The 11,120-nt window shown below is 43.0% G+C and overlaps 1 long non-coding RNA gene across 1 annotated transcript; it reads left to right on the top strand.

The window, feature by feature from the left end:
- Positions 1-349: 349 nt before the first annotated feature.
- LOC127687234 (uncharacterized) lies at positions 350-5,799 on the top strand. The gene is made up of 3 exons (XR_007978353.1): positions 350-410; positions 4,207-4,338; positions 5,115-5,799. It is a non-coding gene; the product is annotated as an uncharacterized LOC127687234 (long non-coding RNA).
- Positions 5,800-11,120: the final 5,321 nt, after the last annotated feature.

An 11,120-nucleotide genomic window follows, 5' to 3' on the forward strand; every position in this document is an offset into this window, starting at 1 on the left:
CTGGGAGATCTTAGCGACAGGCAGCAGAGCTAGTCTTCCTTAAGCTTGCAGTGCCACAGCAGTCAACACAGTCGACCCTGAAGGGAGTTAAGCTGATCTGAGATTTCTTTAAGGTGTTTTGAGAGCTGGTAAGATAGAAAAGACGAAGGAGCCTTCAGTCTGGCTGTTTCAGTTGTGAGTGGGGTGGGGAGGATACCCAGAATGGCAATCAGAGGGAGGAAAGGGGTGGTTCTGATGCTATGGTCCTGTTCTTCAATTGGTTCTTGATCTGTCAGTAAAGAAAGCTGAGGGCCAATTACTGGGTGGAAGGTATAGGCGGGACTTCCGGTCCCAGGAGGGAAAAGGCAGACTCAAGGAAGGAGAGGAAGGTTGTCTGCCTTACTTTGGAGGAAGAAGCAGGCAGCAGCCAGGTGAAATCTCGGGAGGAGCTGGGGTCTGTGGCCACTGCTGCAGGCAGGTGGTCATGGATGTTTGGTGGGGCTAGATGGTAGGAGCAGAAATAAAAATATTATTAAGGGCATGCTTTTTCGGGTGGGAAATAGTAACGCCCAGCCCAGCAATTGTATCCTAAAGCAAGTGGAAAGGGGACAAACCAAGTGTGTGTGTGTGTGTTTGTGTGTTTGTGTGTTTGTCCGAGGAATCAAGGCAAGCTGGGAGGGAGGCTAGTAGTGTAGTTGCCCCCACCCCCACCCAGAGCTAAAGGCGGGTAGAACAAAAGGGAAGCCGGGACGGGGCTGATATAGCTTAGCTTTCTCGGAGTAAAACTACAGGTAACAGAGAGATGAGCTAGATGACCCAACAGTCACCTTTTCAGAGATCACCTAACTGCCTTTAGGGTGCTGGGATCACAGATCTCTCTTAACTTCTTCAAACTAACCAAAGGGAAGGACCTAGCTACAGCGCCACAATAAACAGCAACATAGTAAAAATCCCGAACATAAATCATTCATTCCCAGGTATGCATCCTTCCAGTGTGTCGTGTGATGGGGTAGTATTTGTAACACACAAAAATGAGACCGTTAGAACTATTATAATTCTTACGGAGAGCGTAGTTAAGAAAATAGGTTTGCCCTTACTGCAAGAAGATAACATGCAAGAAAACCATCTACAGAATCCTTGTCCGGCTGCTAGAGGGGTTAGGAGTACTGATATTTTTGTCACTGTTTTATTACAACCATTATGAGGTAAAGTCAGGGCTGGAGAGATGACTCAGTAGCTAAGAGCACTGGCTGTTCTTCCAGGGGTCCTGAGTTCAAATCCCAGCAACCACATGGTGGCCCAAAACCATCCGTGATGGAATCTGATACCCTCTTCTGGTGTGTCTGAAGAGAGCTACAGTGTGCTCATATACACAAAATGAATAAATCTGAGAGGGGGACAAAGTTAATAAGAAAAAAATCACCACAGGATTAGCATAAGCTTTTTCTGGTAAGGTTAAATTCAGTTGTACAACTGACTGGACCATGTACCAGAACCCTGTAGAAGGATGAGGTAAAGGTAACCAGCGGCTTGTTACGTCAAACTCCCGCAGAAGCACCTGGAAGCTTTGTAAGAGAAGTCACTTAAAGTCAGCATCTAATTAACAGTTTAAGAGAAAAATAGAACCCTATCGAGTCACTTTTATAGGGTGTTCCAGCAGTGTTGCAAGGACACCACTTGGAAATACCAAGTAATTTCTCAAACCTGTGAGTTGGACAACAGATGATCCAGCAGCCCCCCTTTCATCCGGGCAGGTGGGGGGTTGGGTACAGAAAGACTTAGAACTGTGAAGAACACTTTTCCAGATATAGATAGTGTCCTTGGTTGGTAAATAGAGCTTTTAAATCTGACTTCAGCATGTAAGAAGATGGGCAGTTCGGTGTTAAAGTAAGTCAGGGGAGTTTTTGTCATGCATCTGGGAATACACGTGTCAAGAAGAGGATCCTTAGTAACATAATGGTACACATGTCATTTCCTACGGCCAATAGAATGTCTGAGGATGCAGTCCCTTGAACTGTCAAGGAGACATACCAATCATTTTAACCTTGAATCTACTTAACATTGCTAGCCACCTACCTACTGTTGAGGCCAGTCAAGAATCTACCCCTCAGGGGTCACTTGGGCTTGTGAGGTTTCTGATTTCTTGAGCTTTTCCTCTTAGCAGTTGTCCACCTGTATGAGGATGAGTCAAAGACCTTGCTTGGCCTGGCTGTGCCTTCCCTTGGAAGCCATGTGCATGGAAGTCTCCCTTCTGTGCTAGCCCTCCTCTTTAGAGACAAGACTCTGGTTAGGAGTCACGGAGTGGGGTCTCCATGGCCTCCCCTCAACAAGAGAGCAGGTGACTTTCACAGTTGCAGAACATTTCTAGAGATGACTGTCTGTCCCTGGGACCTCACAGCCCTTGGAGAATGAGAGGGAACATATCCTCCTCCTTAGTGTCTCTGATTACTGATCGCATTATAGTAGACTGCAAGTGTGGTTCTAAAACACCCACACCAGCTACAATCATCTGGTATTTTTAACTGTTGTATAATATTCCAAGAGTCACCTTGTTTTAAGCTTTGACTAGACATGTGTTAGCTAGTTTTCCTAAGTATAGCTCTGAAACCTAAGAAACAATGCCATATATGTTATCTATATGCTCCGTGCTTTATGTACCTTCAGATACTTACTCAGATGCTCTAACTTACAAAAGATTTCATTTTTTCCATTTTGTAAACATCCATCTATCTTAATCCCATACAAAAATCCTTTTGTACCAAAATAATTTATCTTTTTATCCTTATAACATTTTAAAAATTCCTTTACACCATTGAAGCAATGGTGTTAACAAATGGATTTACCATCTGTTGTGAAAATTTTCTCCCTGGGAAAGGGGAGGACTAAGCATCACCTATCTCCTCTTCCTAAGTCCCAGTGACAAAGAAAAGCTCACCCTGGGGACCAGTGAGCTTACTGGGGTTATTACAGGAGGTTGGTAAGGGGGTGCTGATGGGGGTGTGGGCGCCCCAGAAGCAGTAACACTGACAAGCCTTTCCTCGGTAGGTCTGAGGACATTATATAGTCAAGTAAACTAACAGCCTGATCATCCCCTTTTCTGAAGGAGTATTGACATCTAACAAGGCCGGCTGCTCGTTTATGGGATCTTGAAAACTCTGTTGTTCTGTTTGTTTAAAGAGGCTGTAGTGATTTTAAAAAATCTTAAAATTCTTAAAATTGTGTGTGTGTGTGTATATATTTACTTATATTTAAAACATATTTAGAAAACAGTTATTTTTATCTAAGAAAGGATAATTGTCCAATAGGAAAAAATGTATCCTTGAAGAATAGCAATCACCTCTTAAAGTTAATTTGCACGCTCAAGCAACAGGGACCATGTTGTAGAACCAGATTTGAGTAAAGATCAAGGAGATAACACCTTGAGCAGAATCATATGATTATGTCTGTCTTGTCCTTAAAAGCAGATTTTTAGAATTTTAAGTTCCAAAGAAAGATTCAAGACTATTAGCCATTTTCATGTATGTATATTACAAAATTACATTTTAGTATATTAAATTTCAGTTTTATTATGAACAAAATTAATTTAGACCAAGTTAGAAACTTCGGTTTACAAGAGCTTTTATTTATAAGTCAGTTTGGTACTAAGTATGTGATATAAAAAAAAAACATAATCACATGTTGACAAACGATATACACGCAATTATACATAAGATATGGTTAACAAACCAAGATTTTTGAGTATTTTTGTTGTTTGAGTATTATAGTTTGTTGGGATTCTGTTTTTATAACTTTTACTGTAAAAGGGGGAACTTAACAGATTTTTTTTAGTAAACCATATTGTTAGATTGGGCAGAAACAAAAAGAATTCTCAGAAAAATTGAGACAATAAAGAAAAAGCTGAGATACCAGAAGAGGAAAATATAAGAAACTTTCTCCACTCACTAGACAGGCTCAACAGGAAATGGAGCTCGCAGAGGCTCGGGAGTGCTGTGGTTTAAATATGATCGGCCCCCAGTAGGCTTATGTGTTTGAACACTTGGTTCCCCATTGGTGTCTGTGGTTAAGTAGGTTGTAGAACCTTTAGGAGGTGAATCTTAGCTTAAAAAAAAAAAAAAAGTAGTCACTGGAGCTGGCTTTGAGGCCCGCTAACCTGGCCCCACTCTCTGTTCTCCCTTTGCTTCCTGTGTGGAGACAAAAACGTGATTAGCCCTGTTTCCTGGCTACTAGGCAGCCTCATGGTCCAGCTGCCAAGCCTTCCTGGTCACGATGGATTATCCCCCTCTGGAACTGCAAAGCCAAAATAAACCTGTTCTCCTGGAAGCTGATTTTGTGTGGATGTTCTGTCACACCAAGAGGAAAGTACGTAATACATACGGTCAATGATCTTGAAAGCCTGGGGCTGGAGAGATGGCTCAACGGTTAAGAGCACTGACTTGCTCTTCCTGAGTTCAAATCCCAGCAACCACATGGTGGTTCATCACCATCGGTAATGATATCTGACTCCCTCTTATGGAGTGTCTGAAGACAGCTACAGTGTACTTACATACAATAAATAAATCTTTTTAAAAAAATAATCTTGAAAGCCTACCAGTAGAACAGTCGCATTTGAACAATAGGTAAGATGGTGGGGACTAGGCAGGGAGCAGTGAAACAAAGGCTATCAACATTGGTGTCATCAGCATCCTATCCAGGGAAGGGAAGACAGCTGAGGACTATGGACAGGAGAATTAGTCAGAAGGCTGTGGAAAGAGGTTAGCCTCAAGGCCACTAAGCATTATGGACTGCATCTGTCCTCCAAAACTCTTACATTCAAGCCTTAACCTCCAGAACCTCCGAGTGTAATAATATGTAAAGAGATCATTTAAAGCTAGGCTGTGGTGGCACACTCCTTTAATCCCAGCACTCGGAAAGCAAAGGCAGGTCGAACTCGAAGTTCGAGGTCAGCCTGATCTACAGAGTGAGTTCCAGGACAGCCAAGGTTACATGGAGAAATCCTTTTTTGTAAAACCTGGGAAAAGAGGGCAGAGGGAGACAGCTCCAGATAAATGTGACCATAAGGGAGACCCCAATCCTGTAGGACCAGTGGCTCTATAAGAGAGCATTTATAACCTACTTTCTTCCTTCCACGCTATGAGGATACAGAGGAAAACAAGCCATCTCTGCGCCTGAAAGAGGCCTCACCAGACGCTGACATTGCTGCCACCATAATCTTGGACTTTCAGCCTCCAGCAGTATGAATGAACAAATCTCTGATGCACAGCCTTCCAGACAGTGGTGTTCTGCTGGGACTGCCCACTGCACTGCCTCCCGAGACCTCTAGTCAATCAACAGAGGAGGTGAAGCAGGGAGGCTCACCATCCAGAGACTGCCCCACCTGGGGATCCGTCCCACATAAAGTCACCAAACCCGGACACTATTGCGGATGCCAACAAGTGCTAGCTGACAGGAACCTGATATGGCTGTCTCCTGAAAGGCTCTGCCAGAGCCTGACAAATACAGAGGGGGATGCGCTCAGCCAACTATTAGACTGAGCACAAGGTCCCCACTAGAGGAGCTATAAAGGACCCACGGAGCCAAAGAGGTTTGCAGTCCCATAGGAGGAACGACAATATGAGCCAAGCAGTACCCCCAGTGTTCCCAGGAACTAAACCACCAACCAAGGAGTACACTTGGAGGGACCCATGTCTCCAGTCGTATATGTAGCAGAGGATGGCCTTGTCAAACATCAATGAGAGGAGAGGCCCTTGGTCCTGTGAAGGCTTGTTGCCCCATTGTAGGGGAATGCCAGGCCTGGAAAGTGGGAGTGCATGAGTTAGTGGGGGAGGGATGGGATAGGGGGTTTTTGGAGGGAAACTAGGAAAGGGGATAACATTTGATATGTAAATAAAGAAAATAGCTAATAAAAAAAGAGAAAAATCTAAGTTCATAAAAAATATTGTGCCAACGTTTTTGGAAATAAAAATCAGATAATTTTGAAGGAAAAAAAAAAAAAAGCAGTGAAGCTCTGGGCTTGGGAACCACCTGCAGCCTTCCTGTCCTGGGCGTGCAGTGCTAACACGCCTCACCACCCACAGTCACAAAATATCGACAGCTAGGCTTCTGTAGAGAACCTCTTCACAGAGAACTGTAGAGAGGAACTTGGAATATCTATCTGTCTGTAAAGGAAATTATTGCCCCTTCCAAAAACCAAGAGCTGGGTCTCCCGTAAAGTGTCTTCCTAGCCCTCCATTCTCAGATGTGTGTGGAAAACCAGGTCCAGGGTTTGAGAAGCAGAAGAGAGATTTTATTTCAACTGCATTTCTATAGGAGAAAGGAGTGGTTCTAAAACTTATGTTATAAAGCCCTTTGGTACTTTGAAACTTTAAAGCTCCCCAAGAACCTCATCATTATGTATGTTCTTTCTCCAATTTTACTTTAATTTGATGGATATCAATTAACAGAAATTAAGTAAAGTATATGCAAGACTTTAACCGAACCTGATCACCTTTTTTTTTTTTAGTTCATCATTAAGACTTTGCATCACGAGGCTCATCAATAAGTTTGGCAGTGTATGGATACTTCAGCTGAATGTCAAATCAAGTGTCTTGCTGTGATAAAACTAAAAGCAACTTGAGCAAAAGAGTGTGTTTCATCTTAACAAGTCCCACGTCCCATTCCATCACTAAGAGACGTTGGGGCAGGAACTCAAGTAAGGAACTCTGGGCTCTCAACTTTCTCAAGGTCATTAGCATCTGTGCCCAACAGCATATGCATCATAAGTGCACACACATACGGTACACACTACAAGCACACTTACACAAAACAATGAACATGGGAGAAGAAAACACTATAATTAATGCATCTATTTAAAATCTAGATCTCGGCACCTTGCGTGGTTTGTTCTAGAGCCTTATATTTTGGAACAGAACATTTGGTCTTCATTTTATATTCCTCACAATAATAGAATTAATCACTTGGTACCCTATTTCTGGATTGTTATTATGAAATTAGCTATAAGCTATGGGAAGCATCTTGTAGGAAGGGAACAAATAGATATTTTTTTAACACCTACTATGTGACAGGAGCTTGGCACCGCCTCATTTGCTTCTTGTGACTCCCAGGAGGGCAATAAGCAAGGTCCTCCAGCAAGGAAGTTTACCTGAAATCATCAGCCCCTTAAATCACAATGCCAGAGTTCATAGCTCAGGCAGCCTAGAAGCCAAGCAGAGGTCCCTTCTACTGCATCACACCAGAGCTATCCAGGCTTCCAAGATGCCTCAGTTACACCATCTGAAAACCCACGGACTGGTAGCTTGGGCTTACACAGTCCTCTCGACATAAACCAGGGGAGTTTTTATGTAGGGTTTGGATAAAATCATCTTAAAAATCTTAACCTTCACTATGAGTCAAACTACAAAGTGTGAGTTCCTGCATTCCTAAATTTAGAACCCAAAGAATATCACACTCTGACAATATGAAAATCTATGCTGCTAAAAACTAGAAATCGATAGTCAATTTAAAAAAGAAATCCATTCTAAAGGGACAGTATCCATCCCTTTAGACAGTAAACTCTCTAACATGCGATGCAGGCATACTTCCCAGGAAGGTATCCATCCGAACTGCATAGTGTGTTTCAGACACCTCCCTCAACCACGAGAGCATGGAATCTCACGATCCCTTTGGGATTAAAACAATCCATTCACAGGGGTCACTGAAGACCATCAGAAAACAAACATGTACATTACAATTCCTACAGTATCAAACTTACAATTAGGAAGTAGCAACAACATTTTATGGTTGGGGGTTATCACAACATAAGAAACTGTATTAAAAGGTCACACCGCATTAGGAAGATTGAGAACCATTGCCCTAGAAAGAGCTGTCACTGTCTGGTTTATTGTATAGATAGCCATTGCTAAATGGAATCTCAGGTGCATGTTTATCAATACATGATGCTAAGTAACAGTTAGTGACTAAATGACATTGTAAATGTCGTGCAAACCTACCATACTCAGGAAGAAGCCTAGTCCTCTTAAAGGAGCTGGCCCATTGCTGTTATGAGACATGTAGGACATGATCATATTCACCTAGAGAGTCAAGTCAGTCATGAAAAGGTGCCAGTGTGTGTACTGACTCCAAATGCCAAGTGGAAATGAAAGCAAGTGGGATCCAACTCAAATAACATGAAAAAGTGTGTGTGTGCAGATTAACTTCCAGGGTGCTTTATGACTGTAACATCTGCTCAATTAACCAGCTCCGAACATTGTCTCCAGACCTCCTTTATGTTTTCTTCTCAGATTTCATCTTGGTTTAAAAAGCAGACGCAGGAGCTTGAAAAACAAGGCAAGAACCAGCAACTTCGCACACCTTGCCTTCACGCTTGTGAAGCCTTTGTCACACTGAAACCTGAACACATACATCCCAGACCTCTTGCTGCGAGTGCATGGCACTGACCATACCTAAAGGCTGTCATCTTACTGAGTGTCACTTAGGTATGCACCCGGTACAGAAAGGAAATGTGCACACAGCACACTGACCCCCTCGGCAGCTAATGCAACCATGTCTGGACTTGCTTTCTAAACGCCTGCGTTAATTAAGAGTCTCGCCATGGACGTAACAAAATAACTTGTGAAAGCTGAGGCTCTCAGGTATATGGCGTCCATCATATTGCAGTACATATAACGTTCTCCACGATAAAGAGCCAAACCAAAATTAGGAGTCCATAATTTTGAACCTTCCAAAAATTAAACTCTAAAGCTAGGATACAAATCAACATCCCCTGCCCCCCCCCCAAAAAAAAATTGCAGAGAAATTGCAAGAAGAGATCACCAGTCTTAGCAAGCGACTAACATCTTGCTACACTTGTGTTAGTCCTTTCTTGCTCATATGACATGCATACACTTATAGACATACACATACATGTATATCTGTGTTTCCTCAACCCATCTGAGATTTAGTTGCAGATATATGCTCCCTCTTCCTAAGTACTTCATCTTCCCCTAACATGAAATGCATTTCACTTTTAAATGTAATGAAAATATAAAATTTGTGAAATTTGACATTAATGCTATTTTCCTCCTATATTAACATAATCTGTCTTCCAATCTTACCAACTACCACACCGCTATTCTCTGCCACATTCGTCGTCCTGATCTAGGGTTTAACCTCAAATCCTCCATTGCCCTGGCTGCCTCCTTAGCACAGGCAAAGCCTCGGCCATGACATAAACATTTACAAATGTGCCTCAGCTGGGGTTTATCTGGAGTCTTCTTGTGATTAGAATCAGGTCGTACATCTTTTGGTAAGTAGCATCCCGTCCTTCCCCAGAGCTTCCTATCAGGACAGCAGGTTGTTGTAATTCTTTATTTAAGATCATGTATCCCAGGTTCCTCTGCTATAAAACAACCATTTACCTCTTTTTACAATTAACAGAAAATTCTTCTAAGAATTTAAGTATTCCGTTTGCCTTTGAGTTTCTACTGCTGTGATGAAACACCATAGCCGAAAGCACATTGGAGAGAAAAGGCCTTATTTTGCTTATGCTTCTGTATCATTGTTTATCCTCAAAGGAATTCAGGGCAGGAGCTCAAACAGGGCGGGAACCTGGAGGCAGGAGCGGATTGATGCAGAAGCCATGGGGGAGGGGGCTACTTTCTGGCTTGCTCTCCATGGCTTGCTCAGAATGCTCTCTTACAAAACCCAGGACCAACTCGGGGCACCCTATAGACAATGGCATCTGGCCCTCCCCATCAATCTCTAATTAAGAAAACGCTCTACAGCCATATCTCAGGGCAGCATTTTCTCAATTGGGGTTGCCTCCTTTACGATGATTCTAGCTTATATCAAGTTGACTTAAAGCTAGCAGCACACTGCTCCCCACCAACCTTCTTCACACTAGTACAGGAGCCACAGGAGATTCTCTCTTGACCTGATTATTGCTACAGTGTTCATTAGAACACCATGTTTTCTGCAGAAGACACTACCACCAGAGACTAATCCAAGTTTCCAGTACGCTGTAATTTTCTAACTCTGCCTAAAGTTATTGTTGCCATGATTTATTAATGTCTCAATCATTGCCGGGACTGAAGGTAGATTTACTCAATAATGAATTTATTTTCGCTCAGGCAACTTTCTTTTAAAGTCTACACATTCTACTAGAACATGTCAAGCACCCATCTGGCAGTAGAACTCCAACTTTACCTGCTAGGGCCCTGCATTCACCTCCTCCTCCCCTGGCTCGTTCACCCCCCTCCACACTGAGAGGAGTAGGCGTTGCCCATGGAGTTGAAAAGATGAGGGAAAAGTAGCTGCAGGTTGCTGGGAGAAAGGGGAGGGAGGGATGGCTGCTGGTAGAGACCACCTGGTCTGCGGGCCAGCCGCAATCAGCTTCTGAACGGACCAGGCAAAGATGACTCCTGATCATCCATGCAATAGACCAGGAACAACCCAAGCTATCCAGAGGAATTCCTTAAGATACAAAATACTTATCCACAACATCTCTAGAGGTCCAGAAGCTCAAAAATTGCCCGAGACTTCTAGGGCATAAGTCAGTTAGCTACTTCCAACAATTCAAAACTTGCCTGCTGCCCTGGAGAATTTACCTTCTTTTTTTTTTTTTAATAATATTTTATTTACTCTTTGACAATTTCATGCTTTTATACAATGTGTCTTGGTTGTTTTTTTTTCTTTCCTTTTTAAATATTTGTTTTTTTAAAAATTATGTGTGTTTGTGTGTGTCTATGAGTGGGTATTTTCAGAGGCCCTCAGAGACCAGACAAGGCTGTTGGGCACCCTGGAGCTGGGGTTACAGATGACTGTGGGCCACCCAACATGTATACTGGAAGCTGCACTTGGGTCCTTGAGAAAAGCAGAATGCACTCTTAACTGAAGTGCAACCTCTCCAGCCCCTTGATGATATTTATGCTTTAAGGCAGGTTATAGATGCCCCCCCCATGTGCACACTTGAACAAGCACATATACAAGTGCACCTTCAAAAGACCATGCAACAGTCATTCAAAGATGAAGACCCTTGATAAAAAGTATTAATAAAGCCGGGGCGGTGGTGGCGCACGCCTGTAATCCCAGCACTCTGGGAGGCAGAGGCAGGCGGATTTCTGAGTTCAAGGCCAGCCTGGTCTACAGGGTGAGTTCCAGGACAGCCA

This window comes from Apodemus sylvaticus, chromosome 6 (genome assembly GCF_947179515.1).
Source record: "Apodemus sylvaticus chromosome 6, mApoSyl1.1, whole genome shotgun sequence".
Classification (NCBI taxonomy): Eukaryota; Metazoa; Chordata; class Mammalia; order Rodentia; family Muridae; genus Apodemus; species Apodemus sylvaticus.